At 43.8% G+C, this 26,340-nt stretch overlaps 1 protein-coding gene and 1 long non-coding RNA gene across 3 annotated transcripts in view; one reads left to right on the top strand and one right to left on the bottom strand.

Annotated features, from left to right (window-relative positions):
* LOC148480668 (uncharacterized) overlaps nucleotides 1-14,327 on the bottom strand; it is a 66,331-nt gene extending 52,004 nt beyond the window's left edge. Inside the window, exons 1-4 of one of the 2 annotated variants that reach the window (XR_015871956.1) lie at nucleotides 14,136-14,327; nucleotides 8,633-8,799; nucleotides 2,068-2,406; nucleotides 1,516-1,641 (exon numbers count right to left, since the gene is read on the bottom strand). This is a non-coding gene — a long non-coding RNA (uncharacterized LOC148480668). Of the gene's footprint in view, nucleotides 1-1,515; nucleotides 1,642-2,067; nucleotides 2,407-8,632; nucleotides 8,800-14,135 lie in introns of those variants that run through there. The other variant, XR_015871957.1, reaches the window with a different exon arrangement.
* A 4-nt stretch (nucleotides 14,328-14,331) lies between these two features.
* The window catches only part of LOC148480667 (uncharacterized), a 149,649-nt gene continuing 137,640 nt past the window's right edge, over nucleotides 14,332-26,340 (top strand). The window contains exon 1 of the mRNA XM_088454077.1: nucleotides 14,332-14,436. The gene's annotated coding sequence lies outside the window, so the exon portion shown is untranslated. The remainder of the gene's footprint in view (nucleotides 14,437-26,340) is intronic.

Raw genomic sequence — 26,340 nt, 5'->3', positions numbered from 1 at the left:
AATAGTTGGCTTCCCACACATCATAGGGGTTGTGGATGGCACTCACATACCACTTCAGCCTCCAGCAAGGCTGGAGGCTATTTTTAGGAACCGCAAACACTTTCATTCACTGAATGTAATGGTGGTATGTGATGCCTCCCTCCAGATCCTGTCCCTGAATGCCAAATTCCCCGGGAGTGCACATGATTCCTTCGTCATCCGGCAATCAGCGATTTGGCACAAATTAGACAACCTACAAGCTGGTGATGCATGGCTTCTGGGTAAGTTGACACCTTTTGTTGCAACCACTGCAAAGCTTGTTACACAATGGTCCTGATGTTTGTTTATTTATTTTCACAGGAGACAGTGGTTACCCTTGCACGCCCTGGCTGCTCACTCCTTATTTGGCTCCCACACCAGGGCCACAAAGTGAGTATAATTCCGCACTTACAGCCACCAGGCAGGTGGTGGAGCGCTGTATCTGCCTTTTAAAAGGCCGATTCAGATGCCTCCACCGCTCTGGTGGCGACCTCATGTATTTGCCGGATATGGTTTCGAAAATTGTGGTCCTGTGTGGGATATTTCACAACTTCGCCATAAGGAGTGGGGTCCCAATGCAGCCAGAGGATGCCTTGCCTGAAGACGGCCCCCCCGAGGTTGGTCGGAGGTCAGTATGTGGGGGGGCCATACGCGATGATGTGGTGGCCAGATATTTTAGGTAATTATTGTAAAACATTTAGTTAATTGACACAATGTAGACATGTAAGATTCTAATGGCCAATTTTAATATCTGTTTGTTTTTTTTGTCTTTTATTTCCTAAAATTACCCGAAAAAACGATGCCTACTACCTGATCCCCAAAATTGTCTTCATGTGGCCACATTGGATCTAACTTTGGGAACAATTATTTCTTCACCTCATTTGTGGATTCATGTTGGCCTGCTACTTCTTCAAACAGTTCTTGAGTGTTTATTTTTTTTTTTTTTGGGTGTTGGTTGTTTTTTGGCGTGTGTTTGCACTGTGTGAATTGTTTGTCACAATTCACTTTCTGTTTATTATTTGTGTGTATTAAATTTTTGTTTTACATTAAAAAGACTTTTCCTTGGTAAATTACAAGCACGGGTAACCTGGCCCAAAAAAGGCAAACTTTCTTAATGGCTTATCCTGTAATGTGTTAAATTGTTAAGTATTTTAACATGCTTTGTGGCTAAAAACAAACACCAAAGGTATTATGGTGAAACAGTATGTTTTCTAAACTAGGCCTAAGCAGGTTTGAATTAATATTTACATTACCCACCAAAAATATAAAAAAAAAAAAAATATGCTGGTAATTCTCCAAACCTATTGGTATTGTTAGGTGTTTAATGTGCCAGCTTACATACTTACTGGTGCTTTCTACAATCTGATTTACCTTACTATAAAAAACATGCTCCAATAGTCGACTTATGGAAAGTTAAACAATCTAATATTTACAGACAAGGAATGAGACTTTTTAAATAAAAAATATATTTTATTGATAACAAAATTTTTAGGGGGGTAAAAAAATTAAAAAATTAATGGCGCAGGACCGCCAACATGTGGTCAAGGACCACAAGCATGCCAATTACATGGCCCCGCAATGTCTGCAAGCCTGCCTGCATTTCTTGCAGTCGCCTCTGGTCCTCTGTGGGGGAAAAAAATGTGTGTATTAATAAAATGACACCTTAAATTATATGTTAGCAAACAAGTTAAAAATTAGACTCTACTTTTAAAAAAAAAAAACAATTTTTGTCCCCCAAAAAATTAATGGCAAACGCAAAGATGGTATAAATACAAACTATAAATATTACACATAAAAAGCCAACCAAAAAAAGGGCGAAGTACACCAAAAAAATTAATTTGTTGGTACCGTAAACTAGAAAGACACAAGTATGAGTGTTTGGACATGTGTGATATGTGTCAGGGGAAAACATCCTAGACATTGTTTAGCAAAAATATATAACCATAACATTAGAAATACTTAACAATTTGGAAATGCACAGGAAAAAGGACAACATCACCCAAAAACACAAAAATGCAAAAACAACCATAGTTTAAAAGGGAAACATACCGATCATCGGGATGCCTGCTCGTTGTGCCCCGACATCCTCCTCCTCTGAGGTGGGCCAGTGCTGGTCCAACGGAGGAGGGGATATCTGTCTCGGTGTGGAGGGGATGAAAAGAGAGGGGGGTGGAGGGGAGGGGGATGAAAAGAGAGGGGGGGTGGAGGGGAGGGAGAATTTGGAGGGATGGGCAAAATTGGAGAGGGAGGGGCCTCAGGGACTGGCCGGTCTGGGGTGGAGGAGGAATTTGGGGAAGGTTGGGGAGAGGAGGTTTGGCTGGGAGTGGGGGGATAGGGGACGAGGGCGACGTCGGTTTCGGACTCGACATTGGAGTCTGCGCTCAGCCCCTAAATGATGGATGAAAAAGGTTTAGCTTATTTTTGGTTTTTGGGGTTTGGGTACAAATTTACAACACCAAAAATGTGATAAAATTATAAAAACGGAAAACATGCACACGCTGGTATGTCCTAAATCAACAAACAGGGCTAGACTGGAAACATGCACACGCAGGTATGTCCTAAATCAACAAACAGGGCTAGACTGGAAACATGCACACGCAGGTAGGGCCGCAATAAACAAACAGGGCTATACCGGAAACATGCACACGCAGGTAGGGCCGCAAAAAAAGCAAAAAAAAAAAAAAACACTTACTTTGACTGATCTGCAACCGCAAACATGCCAGCAGGCGTGGCGTGCGGCAGTGCAGATCCGACCACCTGCGCTCCAATTGGCCGATATTTCGGCGATAGCCAAAGGAGCACAGGCGGCGGCGCACCTCCGCGTACGCCATACGCTTGCGGAGGTTGGTGATGGGGGGAGGCTGGCTAGTGATCCTCTGGTCCATGACCTCGGTGAGGACCATGAGCTCCCGCCTACTAAATGCGGAGGCTCTCATTATGGCAATGATTTTTTTTAAACAAAACAGTTTTAATAAAGGCCCTAAAAAAAATTTGATTGGCTAATGTACTTTGTAAATTAACAGGAACCATTCTATTGGTTATTGTATGAGTCATGTGACCTCCAGCCTCAGAAATATAATGTGAGTTATGATAGGCTTGATGCAGTGACATGCGTAAGCTAATTTAAATAAACAAATTAAAGTACTAAAATATGCCTATCACAAACAACGGAAAACATTAGTATCATTCCTAAAAACATTTAATTTTGAAAAAGAAAACATTGGTGAAACCGTACGTATTCTGCGGTACAAATGACACACACTGACAAGAATAAAGTTTATTGACAATGAAAAAAAAAAAAAAAGGACTGAAAACATGTGAAGAGCAATTAAGGTAATTAATCTATTGATTGGCATGAAACGATTAAAGTATGTTTGAAGAATGAAATAGCAGGCAATCGAAAACTGACAGGGCCATTTCCGGAATTGACTTGTGCGAGCGTCGAACGCAACCAAAGAGGAGATGGACGGTCACTATTTTGAACGGACGCTAGCTAGAGGAGGGGTTGGGAGACTATAGGGCGGAAATTTAGCAACGAGCGAACTTACAAGCGAGCGCTTGAATTTAAATATTTACGCTTGTACGGCGGACGAGCGAACGGCCACTTGCGTCCGGCTCTGAATCAGGCCCTGAGTTCTGCTGCAAAATTGGACAGGTGTGTAGGGATATATTGGGTGTTGAATCTGCGACCAGGTCTCCAGTAGGATTGTGTCAACAGTCTGGTCTGCATTTGGATCCCCGGACTATTGAACAAGTGAGTACACATCTAAATTTATGCATTACATCAGATGAATAATTCTCTGTATCCATGGTTTCTAAATTAGAAACATTTGCGGGTCCGGAGTTCTGAAATCCGAACACACCCGAGTTTAGGGGCTCCAAGTAGAACAGAATCTCGGTTCGGATCTGTTGCCAGTTCGGAACTCAGATTGAAATAGACCAGCTTCATTCTAGACCGGGCAACCGTCTGTGGTGTGTAGTGTACCAGGGATCCCAGGATACATAAGATTTCAGCACAGTGTTGGATTCGGACATTTTATCAGTTTTTATAGTTTATCAATTTTTAGCCAAATCCAAAACACATGAGGGTGGTTTTGCAAAACCAAAACACGAAAATGAACACAGACCCAAAACCAGAACACAGGGTGCCGGTCCATCTCTAGTTACCATGCAGAAATGGCCTTGGAAATTGCATGGATCTGTATGCAATTGCAAACTGCGTTCACCTCTGAATCACCCGCTATGTGACCTATTGTGGATCCCTTTACTTTATAGTGTAGTGTCTGGAGCACTGGCTTACACTGTGACCCTTGCTGCTGCTTGTTATACAGCTCTCCTACAAGTCATGTTACTGTATATTTGGTAGGTTGAGCCTTGTGCAAATTTAGACACAATTATAAAAGTTATTTGGTAGCATTCCGCAGAATTAGAACTTCCAGTACTCCGTATTCATTCCATGAATGGCAATGGGGCAGTCTTGGTGGCGGTCTCAGAAAATGACTGCATGAGTGCTACATGGGGGATGGAGAGGGCAGAGTATTGAAATGAATGTACTTCAGTATAACACACTATATGTAAACCGGTGTGGCCCTATAAGGGAGCAAATTATCTATCAAGTGCTGTGTTGTGGACAGTGATCTCCTACACATCTCCACTTAATACCAGTAAGCTAATTTGGGGGGCTTCTCAGGCTACCATTACTTTATGTATGCAATCATATATGAAACACAATCTGCAATACAATGATCAGTGTGGATCCATATTTCCATACTGCTATTAGTGCCATTGAGAGCGGGGACGGGCCCGGGTACTGGGGAGGTGAAGGTGTACTATGCGCCAGAAAGGGGGTTGATCAGTCCACCTCAGCCAGGGGCGGTTCTAGGGGAGGGGGCGATCATTGCAATCACCTCCCTACACCCTTCTACACTTGTTACCTGCCCATTACCTCTGGCCGCTGTAGAGCATCACAGCGGTCCTATGTGCAATTGACTCAGGCCCCTGCCGGGTCCTTCCAAAAAGTCGTACGACCCGTACCCACCCCCACCCTTGACACCTCTGATTGCTATAGCAGGATTCACTTATTGCATTTGAGTGGTTACACATTAGACTATATGCAACTCATTATTTATTTTATTTCTTTATTAATGGACAAGTTCTTGCACTAGTCCTATTCGTTTGTGTGAAATACACAGAATCCATCTGAAAACCAGTGTATTTTTACAAATGTACAACTCTACATAGCTCACAATTCTATTTATTTATGCCATTGCTAAAAACTTTGGCTACTTGCGGATGCCCCATTACCACACAGTTACGCCCCTTCAACTGCAAATTGAAACGTTGAGTCGGACACAATTCAGTTGCGTCGCCAATAGTTGTGTACGATCGGCACTGGAGCATGTGAATTGCGAAAATACGCAGGATCCGTCCACAAAACTTACTTTACGCTCTACTTTACGTTAACCCCAGGGAATTTAGCATATGTAAGAGAGTTTGGCTGGAATATAAACATTTTCAGCAATACCAAAAATTATTTTAGTATAGACTCCAAGGAACAATAATTGCATACTATTATTAAGTAAGCTACAGTACATATTTTTCTTATACATAATGCTGTATATAGTCTGCCGCTGGCTGTTGCACATTACAGTTTATAAATAGTGTACAGACCAGAAACAGCAGTTTCACCTAGAAATACTTCCATATGCTATTTTCCAAAATGTACATTACGACATTAAGCTTCAAGGGATCACTTCAGTTACGATCAGTACGTGATTCATTAAGCACACACAGTATTATTAACAAGATACTGAAATCAGCAGGGCTTGTAATCGGAGACCTACAATTCTCTCCTACAGCAGCTGAATACTTGATCCATAAATCAGGCACTCAGGGTCTTATAAGAATATGCCATTAAATAATCATCAAGAAGTGAATGGAAATAAAAAAGCAAAACAGACCATTAATGCATATATGTTTTACTGACTTGTCATTATGATATTTTGTTAAATGAACTGGAAAACAAATAAGCAAAAATGAAATGGTGGTTTAGAATATTAGAATATTGTATTTTGTGTCAATTATAATTTGTCAGGTTTTTATTCCTAATAAACTACTGTAATGTGGAAATCTGATTAATAAGGACATTACTAGTTTATTACAGATATATTTTCACAGTGGAATTTCAACCTTTAAATGAAAGAACTGCAGAATTAACAATGAATCTGCAGCCTAGCTGACTCATTGTAAATTAATAATTGTCAGGGTGGAAGGCACATGATTCTCCACCCACTTGCTGCTCATTTACACATGGCTAGGCAGGTAATCTTATTGTGATCATGTGACCATATTCAGATGAGTCATTATCTTTCTACAGGGGTTAGAGTCCTTGAGCCAATTGAATTATCCATGTTGGACTTTGTACATCACTGATAATTAGGGGCAAGCAACATCACTCATTTTACTGTGCACCACTATGAAGGTGCAAGTTAAAAAGTGATGTTGCAATACAATACAATACACCTCCATTAATCTTACTCTGTGATTGCTACCTGCCTTGATTTCAAATATTACCCCCATTACTACTTGCACTGACCTCTTCCTGGACACTGACCATTCTCAATTGCTATCTGCTCTGTCCTCATACTGAACTCAGGGCTTGATTCAGCATGGATCGCTATTGCGATAGCGCATGCAAACGTCCGATTGTTGCATACTGTTACCCGAGTTAGTGCTGCGATCACTCACGCAGATACAAAAAGCCATCGCAGATGAAGGGATGGGAAGGGTTTGGGGATAGTGACGGGGGAGTGGTCAGTGAAACGCAGGCGTGCCTGTCCATTTGAATGGCGTTGCATGGCCTTGCATAAATAAGCCAAGTTGTGATGGCATACACAGGTGGAGTACTCACTGCGTGAGATGAGGTTAGCAATTTCTGATTAAGGTAAGACCTGTTGTAATTGTGCATGAGGGGCCGATGTTACTCAATGTTCCCAATGTATACGCAGGATTGCAAGGTATTACACATGTGCGAGTGGGCGTCTCTATGCTGGCTTTGGGCATCTCTGTAATGGCTTTGCGATTGCAGTCATTAGCATATTTTCACAGCAGACCTGAGTGTGTAATCACAGCTGCAATCTCAATAGCGATTCATAGTGAATCAGGCCCTCTGACCTTTTTCGTTTGCCTTAATACTACGGTATGATCCCGTTTTTGCTTCCTTTTGGATAACGTGAATATCAACTACCAATTTGCACAACCTTTACATCATCATCTGGTGACGGGATTGATAAGCAACCATAGTGATTGGTAATTTGGTAAGCAACCATAGCGCCATCCTCAGATGGCGCTGTGTGTTAGTGGACAAGCACCTATAATACGACTTTAAATATATTTTGAGAACCAGTAGTAACCAGAAGTGGCGTAACTAGGGTCTTCGGAGCCCTGGGCAAGTTTAAGATTCCCTCCCTAATATAGCAAAACATATTTTGCGCGCCTTTGGTGCACACCAAAAATGGGCGTGGTCACATACCGGAAGGGACGTGGCTACTGAAAATAGGGCCGTGTCAACATGACATGCCACCCATTTTTTGTGCTAAAAGCACAATGCAGGAGATTCTCCACCCGCAACCTCCAGCCGGCTCCGGGTTCTAAAACTGAGCATGAACAGTATCATCTTGCCCCGGGGAAGTCTTTCACTTCTGTGAAAGACTTCTACAATTTGCGGGGGATATAACTCGCAGGGACAGCGGTTACGGCAACTGCTGTCCCTGCGAGTTCCCCTTGGTACATAGCGTGGATAATTTCATTCGAAAAAATTGAAATATGCCCTGCGAGGATAGATAACATTAGTACACAGACCCCATAATCGGTATCGAATACAAGACTTCGGCTTCCATAATCCTAATCTTTTTAGAGCAACTTCACTTTGCCCAGTACAAATTCACTAGGTGCAAATTCTTTATATCAAAATGAGGTCAATGTAAAACTGGAGAGATTCAAGTTATTCATCCAGGGAAGCAAAAATATCTGTACATCATGGCAACATACACATCCTGTATTGTTACAAATGCAATAACCAGCATGTTAAAAGTACATTGCATGTGGTACAACAAATAAGTATGTGATTAGTGTTGTGTGTTTAGTATGTCACAAGGTATGGCAAAATATTTTGCATGCACTCTAATTGCCCTACAAATATAGTTTAATGGCAAGAATAACAGACCCATATAACAGTATATAGGGCAATGATATTATATACAGCAGCATAGTAATTTTACCCGCCAGATGTAATATGTTTAATAGTTGACAAGATATAAAATGCAAACTAATATTTTCAAGCAGATGCAATACATCAAGTTCTAAGCCCAACAATATATAATGTTATCTGATATAATCCGATAAAATGTAATATATCAACTAATATGCACAGCAAGATGTAATATGGCAATATTAAATCCAGTAAGATGTCAGAAAAATGTCATGTAACATGCCCATAACTTGCCTGGATAAATGACAATATGTTACTGGACATTTTGTGAGGCATATATCTTAGCACTGTTGTACCTAGCAAGATGTCCAGAAAAATTTGTCGAGGAAAACACCACTTACGTACCTTCCATATCCAGTGCTCTTCTCACAGGTTCCACGAAGTGACGCAAAGACTCTGCTGGATACTTATGATGACCAACTACAATCTGCCTGCCTTCTCACCTAACTTCATGTGAAGTATAAGTGACCATATCACCGCAGCGGCAGGAAATCAGTCGTGGGACCCCCAGCCTTTGTTTGGATGATAACATTTACAGGAGAGAAAAAAAAAAGTAATTTTACTACAGATACATTGCAAATTGTACTGGGATCAAAGTAAGTAATGATTGAAGAACGTTGCTAGGATCAAATTTAAACAACACATCCTAGACCAGTGGTTCCCAAACTGTGCGCCTAGGCACCCTGGGGTGCCTCGGGACACTTGCAGGGGTGTCTCAGGTTGTTGGTCCAGCACCATGTCAAATTATTTATGATCATAGTAATGTAAATATGTGGACAAGCAGAAGCGCAAACCTGTCCACCACCACCACATAACTAAGCCTAAGGATGACAGGTCAGCACAATTTACTTCACTTTACTAGATTTTTTTCTGAATTTCTCAAGAACAAACTTTTGGCTTAGGGGTGCCGTGAAAACAATGCTGACACTCCAGGGTGCCATGATTTAGAGAAATTTGGGAACCACTGGCCTAGACTATTTCATAACTTCTGAAAGCAACAAATTAGTTCCAGTTTAAAATAGAACAATTAAAACATCCACATCACTACAATACAATATTAGGGAGATACAGTACGTGGTTATAGAGAGAAAAATGAAGTAAATTATACAAAACAAATATTAAAATATACCATTTACACAATGTTTACAACAACAAACATACCACATGGATTTGCTACCCAGCTATATAAGCTTAACACATATACTAATACAGAAAGGCCATTTAGAAGTGCTCTAGAATCCCCCATATTTGACACATACTAGCACAGAGCAGAAAACACCAGAGTTTATTTCTCACCACAAAAAATCTGCTGCTGAAAAATATAATGCCAGGGTCTGCGCATGCAGTGGACAAGGTTCTATTCAATTTCTAATCACACAGATTTGGAATATATATTCCAATGCTCTTCCGATGAGAGGTGTAAGAACCCACCAGGGGTAGAACAAAACAAAGGAGGCACTCCCTGAGATAATAGAAAAAACTTATAATATACTTAAGACATGTGAATTTCAGTACAGATGTGTCAATGTTTCAAGGTCCGCAGACCTTTTCGTCAGGACTGTACAACAGGAATCAACAGGATTCCTGTTGTACAGTCCTGACGAAAAGGTCTGCGGACCTTGAAACGTTGACACATCTGTACTGAAATTCACATGTCTTAAGTATATTATAAGTTTTTTTTATTATCTCAGGGAGTGCCTCCTTTGTTTTGTTCTACCCCTGGTGGGTTCTTACACCTCTCATCGGAAGAGCATTGGACTATATACTACCTGTTTAGGATTGCACCCCGCTATTTTGCTTTTTCAGTTTGAGTGCCGAACCTTTGCACATTAATTAATATATATATATATATATATATATATATATATATATATATATAATTTTTGTGAATACTTTTAGGAAAAAGATGTGCACTGTCCTGTCACCTGGAAATGTCTATCAAGGTTATACTCAGTGTCAGTTTACACCATACTTGCCGACAATCAGCTCCAGCCTTCCGGGAGGGAGCTGATTGTCGGCTAATAGCAGGGGGCGGGGCCGGCCTTTGGGGGCGGAGCCGGGGGTGGGGGCGGCCATTTGGTGGCACACTGGGGACGGGGACGGGGACGCACGATCGCGTCATCGTGACTCCGCCCCCTCTTCACAATGCTCTTATTTTCAGCATTGCGAAGCAGGGGGCGGGGCCACGATGACGCGATTCTGCACGAATCGCGTCACCGGGCCCCCCGCTACGGGGGTTTCTGTTTGTATCAGGGGGGAGGTTGGGAGGGTCTAAAGCTTCCAGGAGGCTTGCCTGCCTTTCCGGGGGGCCGGGAGCGGCACCCGAAAATCGGGAGGCTCCCGGCCAAATCGGGAGGGTAGGCAAGCCTGGTTTACACTTATTATGGTTGAAAATGAGTTTTTGATAGGAGGTGGAACTACCATCCCTGCGCATTTTAGGATTGTAGCGTTTACAAGGGTTCTTATATGTAAAGGAACCTGACAAAGTGCCTGCTTGACCTTAAATGTTTTTTGTTATTACTATAGTACTTACAGCATCAATAAATGTGAGGACCCTCCTCAGAACCGAATATAGCCATTATGCTTTATTACATTCCTGTGCACTACTGTGTAAAAATAGCCATAAATGAGATTTCACAAACTATTTCAAATATTGACCATTTACACAAAATAATTAAGTGGCTTCTATTTTTTTTTTTTTTTTAAATACTCCTGCTCCAAACAATAGCACTTTAGTCAGCAGTGTACTGTACTGTAGTATTTGAGCATACAGAAAATAAGTGACCATGAGATTAGCATCATTGACAATGCCCAGATATTTACTATTGGGGGTAATAAAATAAACGTCAGTTTTGCAAAACGGCTGATTTCCTGCAACTTTGCCAGACAGACGTACAGTATAAAAAGGTAAATCCTCCAGTTTTAGCTCTAAAGCACAAGGAGAACATACATTCTCCCCAGAGACAAGGCCTGGATAATGCCAGAGCCTTCAGTGTCCCACATTCCTACTTTGCTCTTTGTTTGGTACTGTGTTTATATGATAGCAGCCTTGTAGTGAGACGTCTTTGGGGTACATGACCTGTAGTCTCCAGAGTCAAAGGGAGGAATGTAATAGCCTCCAATTATGCTGAAATAGCAATTTTCCAGTGAGTTGCATTATCACTGTATATAAGAACATAGAAATCACATGAAGTAATAATTCCAGTAATTCACTGACAACACACTGGAAAAACACAATGACCAATAGAGTGCCCTCTGGCCAGCGAGAGAAGGCACAACCAATCATGGCCTAAAGGTGCATACACACACAACGATTTTTTGAAAGATTACCGTTTAACGATATCGTTTAACGATAATCGTTTGAAAATATCGTTCACTTTCTGAGTCAAACGATGAACGATTATTGTTCATGCGCGTTCACGTTTGTAGTTTGTAGTTCAGTCAGACTTGTCAACTCAACGATTTTCATTAAGTTAATATGCAAAAATAGTTTGTAGTTCATAAAAATCGTTCATTACATTTAAATGAACATAGTAAATGAACAACTTTAGTAAACGATTTTAGTTCATTTTTTCAAGTTAGAAAATCGTTTACTAAAATCGTTCATTAACTCAATCGTTGTGTGTGTATGCAGCTTTAGAGATAGAGAGATTACTTTATTTACTCATTGCATTGCTGGGGTTTTCAGAGCAAACCACTTTTTTTTATTCTCTCCATTAGATTACACCGGATAAAGGCAGGAACAGGGTGGGTACATGTACAGTAAGTAATAAGAAGCTAGGAAATTCATTTGGACAGACCCAATGTTGAATAGCCTGGACCTATTGACAGTGGTGATGAATCCCCCCCAGATAAAATCCAACACTGCTCTGCCACCACCAGTCAGCTCCGACTTCCTTACTAATGTTAAGGCTTAACTATGCATTTTAAGAGCGATTGTTCAAAAGATAAAGCTTGGTCTCAGATGCTGACAGGTGGAAAATGAATCCTATAACTTTACTAAGGAAAATTTTACAAAATTAAAGAGGAGATTATAGCAGCAGGGATCGTGCTGATATACTGTAGCTATTCCTGCTTTGCCTCTTTATCGAGGCAAAGCAAGAAGTAGTAAAGAGGAGATTTATGAAAGTCTCATCTGCCGGAGCAGGGGAGTGAAAACTCCCCCCCTCCGGCGATCCCTGGGAGCCCACAGATGTGTCTCACCTCCCGGCCGGCTCCACTGGGCATGCTCTCGCAAGCATCGCAAGATCTCCCGTGCACAGCCCGGAGCCCAGCAGCTGCTGCAGCCAGGGACGGTGTTGTCCCTTCTATGGTAGGGCAACGGCAGCTGCAGCTGTTAAAATTGATAGCTGCAGCTTTCGGAACAGTCAGTGCCACTGACCGTTCATACACTGGGTGGCACATCGGCGAGTTATCTTGTACACAGCAGCGCCGATAATGATGGTGCATGGCGCCCCTGTCATTTAACACCTAACCCTACATTAATACATGGGGGAAAAGAGGTATCACTAAACTCCATAATGCCTCTTCATACATCTCCCCAAGGGCCGGATTCAGAGGTGGATGCAGTGGCGTGGTCGCACGCAAACAGACAATATTTTCAGTCTGCTCATATGTCCGAGTCACATTGCACATGTATCCCAATGGTTAGCACATGGCGCAGAACGTTTTTGGATCGAGGGAGTGTGGATATTAGTGGTCTTCCTGGGGGATAACAGTCTACCCTCCAACATTACCCCCTTCCATCCTGTACACAATGCTCTGCTCTTGGACTTCCCACCTAATTAATGATTGCAGACACCTGTGTTGAGCTAGATAATAAATGAGGCAGGTGTATCACCACAGGTGGCTGCAATCATCAATTAAGAGAAAAATCCAGGAGCAGAGCATTTTGTACCGGGTGGAAGGGGTCATGTTGGAGGGTCTGTAACGGGGGTGGTTAGGCAACGTGGACAAGTCGCGGGCGCAGAACCGCTCACATAGGATGCCATGTTCAGATGGAGAAACTGCACCTGCCATTGGGCTGGTGTAATTCCGAGACAGATATGCGCAGCTGTAAGTAGGCGTCTCTGTGTGATCAGAATCAGCTGCAGTATTAGCATAAAGATGCAGGTGATGGTATGGTAAAAGACGCATCTGCATCCGACTCACAATCACCCCCAAAGTCACTGAGACAATATATATATATTTAATTTATAAAAAAAAGTTGGAGTTTGGTATACAGGGCTCAGACCATAGCACTCATTGATAATAATGGGGACTGCGATCTGCAGTGCCAAATGGCACCCTGCCGAAGCTTTCTATTAAATCTCCTGCATTGTGCTATTACATAGAAATAATTCCTACAATTATGCAGAAACTGCAGTTTTTTAATGAAACTAATGCTTGCTAAATAGGACCCCTAATCTTTTATATAGGGGGCTATGTCCAGTTACATGAAACAAATATATTGGCGTTTCACACTGCCAAATCATTGATCAAACTGCAAAAACTATCAAGCGCTGCAACAACATAAAAATACATATTTTGCTTTAATGCCCACTCAACACATGTACATGGAGGTGATAGATGGTCATTTCCTTTAATGCTACAGAAGAGATTCAATCAAGGGACATTTGTAACTATTTTGAAAACACAAAAATAATGTGCTAATCCCAATTTTTTCTACCCAATATAATAGGGGTTATTTAAGGACATATCTAATCAAAAGTAATTGCACTGGGCAAGTTTGCCCCTACAGTATCAGAAAATACTTCTGATCATTCCAGTTCAAGGTGGAAAAAAAAGAAACTCTTGTCAGGTCTGTATAGTAGTATGCATTATGATGGCTGCTGTAGTGTCCACTCACCGAGTCAGCTCCAGAGGGAGGGCGCACATAGTGGTTGCCTACTGCCCTTGTTTTCTACTGACTGCTCCCTCCCGGCTCCTTTATGTGTTGCTGACAGGACACCTAGACACGACTAAACTACAGACGCACCTCCTGTCTGGCCCCAAGGCTGGGGTAAGCAGCTAGTGTACTTTCCCACCTGCGGGCCGCAGGTGAGGGGACAGCGGTGAATGGATGACGTGGGCATGATGCACGCGTCTTCCACACTACGCAGGGAGAGGTTCGCAGGTGGGAAAGTGCTCGAAAAGCGGACGGGTGGTAGGTATGTAATACGGTAATACCCTCTGCTGTATGAATGTTGAGAATAGGAATTGGAATACATTATTACTAAAGATAGTTGTAGTATCTGTTGTCTCTTTTGCTGGATAAAATGGTGCTCATATAGATAGAGTAGCACACTTTTGTGCCCCATATGTATGTAGGAAGAGACGCACTAAAGGAAAAGCGCATTAGCAGCATCCAAAGATGCATCAAGCTGTATTTGACAGCATTTGAGCCAGTATATGCCAGTGTCAGGCACCCAACTCAATCCACAGTGTACAGGTGCGGCTGGCTGGCATATTGTCTGCCTGGTTTATAATTTAGAGGCTGCTCTCAGTAAATAATTCCTTGCATTATAGTGTTACAGAATAATGCTACTTTTTACTTAAATAAAACTGCATCGCCAACAATAAATAAATACACGTTTCCCATGTATATTACATGACTCCCATGTATATTACACGTTTCCCATGTATATTACACGTTTCCCATGTATATTACATGACTCCCATGTATATTACAGGACTCCCATGTATATTACACGTTTCCCATGTATATTACACGTTTCCCATGTATATTACATGACTCCCATGTATATTACACGTTTCCCATGTATATTACACGACTCCCATGTATATTACACGTTTCCCATGTACATTACACGTTTCCCATGTACATTACACGTTTCCCATGTACATTACACGTTTCCCATGTACATTACACTTTTCCCATGTATACTACATGACTCCCATGTATATTACACGTTTCCCATGTATATTACACGACTCCCATGTATATTACACGTTTCCCATGTATATTAACCATACTTGCCCACTTTTTAATTCTCTCTGGGAGAAGCCCAGAGAGGAGATGCAAATGAATACTTTGGGGTCGGGGATGATCTCTTTATGTCATTGGGCCACGTCCCCTTCGAGGCTCTGTGTAGAGGGGTTAGGACTAAAATGACTCCATTTTAAATATTTTAGCCTCGCCCCCTCCCTACGGAGTCACAATTCCCAGAATTATCTCCCCTTCCTGCCAACTTTGCTGGTGTATGGGGACCTTGAGTTTCATTGCAATTAGCATTACAAGGGTAGTGTCATCTGAGTTGCTAATTGCAATCAGTCTGACATAACAGGCTCACTGTTTACTGTTTTTTTTGTTATTGTTGACATTTTAAGCCTACAATTTAACTGTCAACATTATGACCCTGTCGACATTTCAACATGATGTAGTAAATTAGCAGGCGCACGGGATGCCAGCTGTCAAAATCCCGGCGCCGGAATCCCGACACACGGCCAGAACACTGGCACCAGAATCCCGACATCAGTTGAGATGCCGACTCCAGAATCCCAACGGCCGTCATCCCGAAAGTGAGTATAGTTTTTAGCCGTGGGGGTGTGTGTTAGGTTTAGGCATCACAGGGGGGTTGACGTGTTAGGGTTAGGCCGTGGGCTTGGTTAAGAGTAGGTTGCGGAGGGGGGGGTTAAGCTAAGGCACCTCCGGGGGAGGGTTAGGGTTAGGCACTAAGTGGGAGGGATAGGGTGCAGGGAGGCGAGGGTTAGGGTTAGGATGCAGGAAGGGAGGGTTAGCATACTTACGGAGCATTTTGGTTGCTTAAGTATTGTACCTGTTGACATTTTGGTGTCTCAGTTTTGACTGTCGACATTTAGACTGTCTAAAGGGGCCTATCCATTAGAAGATTTTTGTTTTGTGAAAGACCAAAGACTTTTCCTGCCAACAAAAATTCTTTCATGCAAAAAATCTTTCACAAACATGAAAGACTTTGTGAACTATGGGCCTGATTCAGACCCACTCGCGAGCGGCTGTACGCTCGCAAGTGGGTCGATGGTCTGCACTGAGCATGCGCACGACGGAGGGAGCTCCGTCGTGCGCATGCGCCAGACACGACGAGCGAAGGACTTTCCTTCGCTCGTTGTGTCCGATCAAAGGGGGCGTGCTGTCAATGTTGATTGACAGCACGCCCCCTTTGGTGGGCGTGCCGGGGGCGTGCCTCCCTGACGGGGGCGTTCCCACGGGAACGCCTCCCGTCAGAAGCCGGCCCACTGACATCACTAGTGATGTCAGTGGGAGTGATTTTGTCTCTGATAGAGCCAAAATCACTCCGGAGCTTGCGGTTGAAAACCTCAACCGCAGGCTCCGGCTCGCAATTTCGATGGTCGCGATGGTCACGACCATCGCGGCCATCAAAATGCACGCTCGTATAGCCTGTGGGTGGTGACACACAGCTATACGAGCGTCCAGGAGGACGCTCCATGAAAAAGGAGCCCGGCCCTCATGCAGAGCGTGCGCTCTGCTCAGAGCGTACGGCTCTGAATGAGGGCCTATATCTTTGAAGACCAAGGACTGTCGCTGAAGAGAGAAGGGAGTGGAAATTTTTAATGAATGGAGTGAATATTCATTAACCACTTAATTGACAAATTCTTTTTCCAAAAACCGCTCCAAAATTGTCAGTTTCTTTTATAATTGAATTAGGTCACGAACATAATTTTAAATATATCCATCACTATTTTATTTGAAAAAAATATTTTTTTAAAACACAGTATACCATAAAAATAGCAATTTTTATATTATACTGTAGTGATGGCCATTGACGGCTGTACCATCGATGGTGCAACCATCGTTAGAAGCCATCAATTGTTTTGCGATTGGTCGAGGAGATCTGTATACACCACAACTGCCGATGTTTCCTAAAGATTGATTGAGGGTTGCCATCGATGGTGCTATATTGATGGCCACCAGCAATGGCAAACAACTTGTTTTCAGTCAGACCATCGATGGTTTGCAAACCATCGATGGTCAGTTGCCATCCCTAATCAAAGGCTCTGCGATATTGATCCATCGATATATATATATCGATCAAACATTATATATATGGGTGAGCGGGTTCGGATTTCTGAAATCCGAACCCCCCCGAGCCCCCCCGATCCGAGTCAGGCTCGACTTTTCCCGCCTGACTCGGATCTGAAATCGAGGCAAAACATCATCATTCCACCTTTCGGGTCTCGTGGGTTGTGGACTCTATATAAGGTACCCGCGTCGGCGCCATTTTCTCACTTGGCTGTGGACAGTGAAGAGGGAGGGTGGGAGTTAGGGCTGGCTGGGCTTTGTAGTGTAGTGTAGTGTAGTGCAGTGTAGTGTTGTGCTGTGCTGCGCTGTGCTGCTGTTGTCCATAGGGGCTGTGTCCACTCCAAAGTCCTGTGCAGTGTCCCAGTCCTAAAGGGGTGCTATAGTGTTGTCCAGGGGGTGCTCTGTCCATCAGGGGTGCTCCCCCCAAGTGCAAAAAAAATAAATATTTTTTCTGTGTTTGTGAATTGTGTGCGCAGTAGCCGCACGTGCATCAACAAAGTAGCGCCAAGCGTGTGCCTGTGTACCATAAGTAAAGGGCCGGCTGGCTTGTCCGTTAAAGGGTGCTGTAACCCCCAAAGAGCACTCCAAACAAAATAAAAAAATATTTTCTGTGTTTGTGAATTGTGTGCACTGTGGCTGCACGTGCATCAACAAAGGAGCAGCGCCAAGCGTGCGCCTGTGTCCCATAAGTAAAGGGCCGGCTGGCTTGTCCATTAAAGGGTGCTGTAACCCCCAAAGGGCACTCCAAACAAAATAAAAAAATATTTTCTGTGTTTGTGAATTGTGTGCACTGTGGCTGCACGTGCATCAACAAAGGAGCAGCGCCAAGCGTGCGCCTGTGTCCCATAAGTAAAGGGCCGGCTGGCTTGTCCATTAAAGGGTGCTGTAACCCCCAAAGGGCACTCCAAACAAAATAAAAAAATATTTTCTGTGTTTGTGAATTGTGTGCACTGTGGCTGCACGTGCATCAACAAAGGAGCAGCGCCAAGCGTGCGCCTGTGTCCCATAAGTAAAGGGCCAGCTGGCTCATTTCTTAAAGGGTGGTGTAACCCACAAATGCACTAGTCTCCAACAAAAATAAAAAATTATTTTCTGTTTGTGTGCGCCTTAGCCGCACGTATATATCAATATAACATAAATGGAGGACCAAACTTTCTCTGATAAAAATAAAATAGGGAAAGATCAAGAACCACTTCCTCCTAGTGTTGTTGCTGCTGCTGGGAGTTGTTCATCATCCCAGAGAGGAAGTAGGAACACCACTACTTTTACTAAACAATTGACCCTCCAACAGTCCTTAGTGAGGAGGATGAAGTACGACAGCAGTCATCCTGAAGCAAAACGTATAACTGAGGCCTTGACTGCTATGTTGGTGTTAGACGTGCGTCCGGTATCCGCCATTAGTGCAGTGGGATTTAGACAATTGATGGAGGTAGTGTGTCCCCGGTTCCAAATCCCGTCTAGATTCCACCTGCATCCTCAAAGCAGCAGCGACAAGCATGCATCTGTCTGTTAAAGGGTGGTGTAACTCTCAAAGTGCGCTCCACAAACAATAAAAAAAAATCTTTTTTTTTTCTGTCTTTGTGAATTGTGTAGGCTGTAGCCACACCTGCATCCTCAAAGCAGCAGCGACAAGCGTGCGTCTGTCTGTTAAAGGGTGGTGTAACCCTCAAAGTGCGCTCTACAAACAATAAAAAAATTCCTTTTTTTTCTGTCTTTGTGAATTGTGTGCACTGTAGCTGCATGTGCATCAACAAAGGAGCAGCGCCAAGCGTGCGCCTGTGTCCCATAAGGCTGTTAAAGGGTGGTGTAACCCCCAAAGTGCTCCAAAAAATAAAAAAATATTTTTTCTCTGAGTTCGTGACTTGTGTGCGATGTAGCCGCACGTGCATCCACACAGTAGCAGATCCAAGCGTGCGCCTGTGTCATAAGTCAAGGGCCGGTTTGGACATCTGGTCTGGACTGAAGGAACGTGTAAACAATTTCTGACAAGTCTACTGTCACTGCATATGATACTGTCCTCAAAGCAGCAGCGACAAGCGTGCGTCTGTCTGTTAAAGGGTGGTGTAACCCTCAAAGCGCGCTCCACAAACAATAAAAAAAAAAAAAAAATTCTGTCTTTGTGAATTGTGTGGGCTGTAGCCACACCTGCATCCTCAAAGCAGCAGCGACAAGCGTGCGTCTGTCTGTTAAAGGGTGGTGTAACCCCCAAAGTGCGCTCCAACCAAAATAAAATAATCTTTTTTTCTGTGTTTGTGTGTGAAATGTATGCGCAGTAGCTGCTCCTGCATTCTCAAAGCAGCAGAGACAAGCGTGCGTCTGTCTGTTAAAGGGTGGTGTAACCCTCAAAGTGCGCTCCACAAAAAATAAATTCTTTTTTTTCTGTCTTTGTGAATTGTATTGGCTGTAGCCGCACCTGCATCCTCAAAGCAGCAGCGACAAGCGTGCGTCTGTCTGTTAAAGGATTACATCGGTGACAGCATCCAAGTAGGCATGTCAGACAGTCCGTACATGTACTGGCAGGAAAAAGAGGCAATTTGGAGGCCCCTGTACAAACTGGCTCTATTTTACCTGAGTTGCCCCCCCTCCAGTGTGTACTCCGTAAGAGTGTTTAGTGCAGCCGGGAAACTTGTCAGCAAAAGGTGTAGGAGGTTGTTTCCACAAAATGTGGAGAAGATGATGTTCATAAAAATTAATTATCAACTCTTCCAGGGAGACCAGCCTCCATAACATACAGAGGGACCTGTGGTGGTGGATTCCAGCGGGGACGAATTAATACTCTGTGAGGATGAGGATGTACACAACACTGAAGAGGGTGAGGAATTGGTGAATGAGGAGGATGAGGACGACATCTTGCCCCGTAGAGCCAGTTTGTGCAGGGACAGATTAATTGCCAGCTTGTTTTGTGGGTGCCCAAACGAACCAATCATTTCAGCCACAGTTGTGTGGCAGACCCTGGCGCTGAAATGATTGGTTTGTTAAAGTGTGCATGTCCTGTTTATACAACATAAGGGTGGGTGGGAGGGCCCAAGGACAATTCCATCTTGCACCTCTTTTTTTTCTTTGCATTATGTACTGTTTGCGGCCTAGTTTTTCAAACTGCCATCCTGTCTGCCACGCGTGTGCACTGGGCCACCATCGACCCGCTTGCGAGCAGGTCTGAATCAGACCCTCAGTTCAAATACACACAGTGGAGGTTAAAAGGGAAACAGTAACAGTGCAAAAAACCCACATGCCAGGTGCGTCAGGGTGGGTGCCCTGTGTTCCCTATGGGCTCCAAGAAAAGGATTTAACAGGTAAGAACATAAATCTCCTTTTCTTTATCATCCATGGGGACACATGCACCTTTTTACTTTCCATTATGTGCTGTTTGGGGCATTGCTGCCAGACATTTTTAATGTTATGGTTTATGAATGTCCAGAAATTGTAATGGCCACAGACAGCCTCTCCTGCATGCCCCTTTCATTTTGAACCAATTGCTGCTTGTTGAGTCAACCCGGCAGCACAAGTCGCACAACAGTGTCATTCAGCTAAGGGTTCTCAGCCCTCAAGTCTGCTGCACGACCCAAAGGCCGCATCCTGCTTCATGGTCCAAAGGCCTCCTGCCTTCACTCCTCACCAGCCCTCAAGACTGTAACGGCTGCAACTTGCCAAGAGTTCCAGCCCTCAAGGCTGTAGCAGGACTGGTTCCTTCCTAATCATAGCTCTGTATTCCACTACTACTCAGCCCGAAGCATGCATCAACAATTAACTAACAACTATCAATTCTTCAGCCAGTGGCTGCACCAATTATCAAGTATCAACTCTTCTTACTTCAGCCAGTGGCTGCACCAACTAACAACTATCAATTCTTTAGCCAGTGGCTGCACCAATTATCAAGTATCAACTATTCTTCAGCCAGTGGCTGCGCCAACTATCAACTATCAATTCTTTTACTTCAGCAAGTGATTGTATCAATTATCAACTATCAATTCTTCAAACCTCAATGGGTACCCCAACCATCATCTTTGCACAGGCCTCAACTCTATTTATCACTCAGTTTTGATTCCGCCCTAGGAATCGTGACAGCCAGCTAGCTGGATGCAACTTTTTGGCCCTTAACTAGATGAAAAAAAATCTATTTTGTTAGCTGTGAGGTGGTCAAAATTGACTGGGAACGAGTGAAAATAAATGTTATTGAGGTTAATAATACTGTAGGAACAAAAACATGCCCATTTATGTGATTTTAGCTGTTTTTATGATATTTTTAAGAAAAAATCCAGATCCAAAACCAATCCAGATCCAAAACTGAAACACGGGGGTCGGCGCACATTTCTACTTTTGCGTGCCTTCTTTTCTAAATACTAGTGTATATATAATAGAAGTGAAGAAAATGGCACTCAGAGTCAGCTTCAATGCAAAAAGACATTATATTGGTCAAACGTTTCCGGGGTAACTACCCCTTCATCAGGACCACAAGCATAACAGTACAAAGATAAAATGTGCACTTACCCCATACAAATACCCACCACATGTCGCCTATTTCCGCTCCATTCAGTCACCATCCACCGGAACAGCCCTCTGCCGCACTTCTGGATCTACAACCACCGTCACCATGGATACTGCAGGCATGCATTCCATTGGCCGGCTGCCTGCGTTCCATCGATGTTAAGCCAGGAACAAGTATCCGCGGGTTCACCACCTACCCTGAGAACCCCGGCTTGCACTATATAGCTTGGGCGTTGATGCTTTGGCCGGGGAGACTGTGGCATTACACCCCATTCCTTGGCTGTGGCATTACACCCGGCTAGAAATGAGTCCTTACTGGTTTTAAAAATAGGGGGAACCCCACACTTCCCCCCCCCCCCGTCTATTTTTAAAACCAGGACTGGCTCTGGGAGCCCAGTGCTGGTTTCTAAAATATGGGGGAACCCTACTCGGTTTTTTCCCCGTATTTCCAGGACTGGCTTAGGAGCCCGGCCCTGGTTATGCTTTGGGGGGGAAGGGGTGCTACATCATTTTTTGTATTTTTTTTTATTTAACCATTTTAAGCACCACAAGCAGCCTGCACATATATTTATATATGATTTGTGCAGGCAGCTTGTTCGGAAGGGAAACACGGTCAGGAAACACAGGGATTAACCATGTGCAGGAACCATCAAATACACCATCGGAAAACACAATCCTGACAAATATGGGAGCTAGGTAAATACCCGATTTTATTTTTGAAAAACTCCCAATTTTTGATCATTGCTATCCGTGTTTAAAAACAGATCCAACACGAATCTTAGTATATTTACCCCATATAGTGCACTTGAACCCCATCAGGACACACCCACCTGGTTCCCATTTGGGGAGGCCATACATGAATATATTGACCACAACATAACTCCTGAAACATTGAAACTCACTGATCATAAAATACACAAATGAGTTATTTGTGGGAAGCGTATTGAATTAGGTGCCTTCCTTAAGAAACAAAGATTAGGGCAAATGTAAGCCCTAAGAAAATCAAGGTCTTGAAGACTTCAGTTTCCTCTGAGCTGGCAGACCTGGTGGCAGCGTGCTCCGATCATACAGAAAATGCTGTAGCAGATACTTTCCTCGGGCAACAGTCCTGGTAAAATGTTAGCCTGTGCTCTAAGAGCTCAAAGGGCTTCTTCTTTTATACATTCTGACAAAGCTGACAATGGGAAACTCCAACATTTGCCCATATTAAAGTAAATTTTAAAATTTAGCTGGATATAGAGGTATGTTACACCATGATGAAGCTGTGAAACATCAGGCTATCGCCTCATACTGTACTTGGCACGGATCAGGTCTTCTGGAATTACAGCACACGACAGAGACAATGGGCCTGATTCACTACCATATGCAATAAGGATTATGCACGCATTTCAACTGCGATAGTATGCTAATTCATTGCGATCGCTATTCCCTCGCAGCACTACAGAAGGACGCAGGGCCGGATTGGGATGGAAAACCAGCCCGGGAAATTTATGGAAGCAGCCCTAATAGGGGTGAGGTCTTATGAGGTGGTGGGATCTGTCGACAGGGTGGGATCCCTCCTCATAGGGCCTGATTCTGAGTTGGACGCTGTTGTGGCCTTTATCTTTTGCAGCAGTTGCATCTGCAACTTTTTGCTAATGCCGCTTCTTTGCCCTTCCCTGGTGTACATCCAAATATGCAAGGACTAAGATGCCCACTGTCAGTCTCTACAGACGCTGCAATCATCGGTCACACCATTGAAACATTCACCTGCCCTATGCCAGCTGCAGATCATCTATCTGAGAATGGCCTCTAATGTGAGCAATTTAGCATCTGTATATGCAACCACCTTCAGCAACACGCCCATGTCACTCCAATAACACGGCCATACTATGTTACATCTGAACTGCAACTCCATCTGGACGTATGCGCGGTGCATCTCAGACATATGCACAGACAAAAAACATTGAACAAGAAAAAAATAAACACACTGGCCCCACAGGAAAAAAACAAACACAGCTTAAAAAAGGAAAAAAAAACATTGGACCACACAAAAAATAAACACTTTGGCTCCCACAGGAAAAAAATAAAACACATTGGCCCCTACAGAACACAGTAAAACACATTGGCCCCCAACAGGAAATAAAAAAGCACATTTGCCCCTACAGAAGTCAATAAAACACATTGGACCCCGACAGAAAATAAAAAAAAACATACACATTGGCCTCCACAAGAAAAAATAGGGTTTGGTTTAGCTGACCTCCAGCAGCGCCAGGGGTAGGCCTGACCCAACCCATGGAGATAGGGGATGGACTGGTGGTGGAGACTGAGGGAGGGGACCAGGGGCTAACTGGCAACTTTTAGTCTGGGGTGCAAATGCAATCAAGTGATCCTGACTTTTCAGCCCTGTCTGCGTGGCCAGGTCTGGTGTTTCGCAGGGTGAGAGAATCTGTGGTGCAGGTCTAATAAGTGACAGAGTGAGAAAATCTGCGGAGATTGGTCTGTTGGGTGACAGGATAAGAGTCTGCAGGGACAGGTGTGGGGGTTGACAGGGTGAGAGAGTCTGCAGGGACAAGTGTGCCTGGTGACAGGGTAGAGTCTGTGGGGCAGATGTGTCTCTCCAACCTCTAATAACCACTTCACAATAACCTTCCCCCCTTCAATAATCACCTAACACAGGACCCCTGCCCCGGCAGCAAACACCTGCAGTGGTGGGGCTGATGACGCGATTCTCGCTGAATCGCGCCATCATGACCCTGCCCCCAGAAATATCGGGATTGTGTAGCGAGGGCGGGGCCAAAATGACGTGTAATGTCACCAGTCATGCCCCTTTTTACTACCCCGTCCCCTGCTAAGCCGACCTGGCTGCTCCCTCCCGGAAGGGGCAGCCAGGATTTCGACAAGTATGGGTAAAATCCCTGGATGGGTTTACCATAAGCTATTACAAAGCCTTCTAGGAGAAGCTTGTGATACTCCTACTGGAGGCCTGCAGTGTAGTCTTGGACCAAACCCCAGTCTCCCACCAATCGTTAGAAGCCCATATTACCATCATAAGGTTATGAGCCCCTTCCTGTTTCCCAACTACCGGCAAATTTCAATCTTCAACGCTAATTTGAAGCTATCTGCTAAGCTAATAAACTAAAAACCTTGCTGCCAAAACTTCTCTGTACCAACCAAGTGGGCTTTGAACAGGGCTGCGAGTCTTGAGAGAACACTATCAAAGTTTATCACATATACCCTTGACAGGGCTGATTGGAGTTTTATGGCTGGTGTGAGGCGACACATGGGACTGGGTCCTGAATGCTACCAGTATATTTTCTCCCTGTATAACTTCACCTAGTCTAAAAATAAATTTCATGATTCTATAATCGCACTCTTTCACATTTGAAATAGTAGGGGGTGCCCCCTCTCCCATCTTTTTCTTCTAGATAGAGGCCCTTGCACAGTCTATTAGATTGAACCCCAAAATATCAGGGATAAAAAATTTAAAATAGGAGCTAAATGTTATAGAGTGTGAGCCTGCGCCAGCTGGATTAGCCTTTGACATGCTTGCTGCTTTAAAAATACGGGCATACTCACATGTATTCCTGCAGCAGAGCTGGCTCGCACTCTGGGCCTGAATCATTACCGATTGCTATTGCGATCAGGGCTGCGATTACGCATGCAGGTCTGCTGCGAAAATATGGTAATGAATGCAATCACAAAGCCATCGCACAGCTAGCATAGAAACAGCCACTACCACTATCTCACATCCATAATACCTAGCAGTCCTGCGTATACATCGGGAACATCGAACAACATTGGCCCCTCACGCAGAATTCCAGCAGGTCTGACCTTACTCGGAAATTGCTAACCTCGTTGCACGCAGTGAGCACTCAAGCTGTGTATTCCGTTGCAGTGGCTAATTTATGCACGCCCATGTAACAGCGTTCAAATGGACTGGCACGTCTGCGCTTCTCCGGCCACTCCCCCATCACCACCCCAAGCGCTTACCTCCCATCACTCACTCTGCGATGGCTTTGTATCTGCGTGTGTGATCGCAGAGCAATCTCAATACTAACTCACACGCACTGTTATGCATGCGCAGTACACACTATTGACCTATCTGCGTATGCTGTTGCAGTTGCGATCCGTAATGAATCAGGCACTACATTACAATTAGCCACAGGTCTTTTCTCAGATGATCTATTGGCCACTCCCCAAATACAGGGCTACTAACATATCACCATACTTAATAGAATACAATTGTGGACCAGAGGTGCTGAAGCTAAACAGTGGATTTGCACTGAAGAAGAACAGGCTTTACATATCTAAGCGAATATCCACAATCCACCATTACCCCCACCGTCAACTGCTGAAATCCCCTTAGAACTACAGATGTGTCCTTTTTAATGTTGCTTCAATCACGCCAAACAGCCCCTCTCCGCACATCAGGACTCTACATTTTTCTGTTCACTATTGCATCCTTTGGGACCTTTCTATTTGATAACTGACAAGGAATCCTACTGGTGGTTTGCTTTTGAATCTGGGTGATGTTCAGATTGTACAGGTTGTATATAATTATATTTGA

Source organism: Taudactylus pleione, unplaced genomic scaffold, assembly GCF_031769625.1.
Source record: "Taudactylus pleione unplaced genomic scaffold, aTauple2 ptg000609l, whole genome shotgun sequence".
Classification (NCBI taxonomy): domain Eukaryota; kingdom Metazoa; phylum Chordata; class Amphibia; order Anura; family Myobatrachidae; genus Taudactylus; species Taudactylus pleione.
This window is presented reverse-complemented; position numbering and strand designations above follow the sequence as displayed.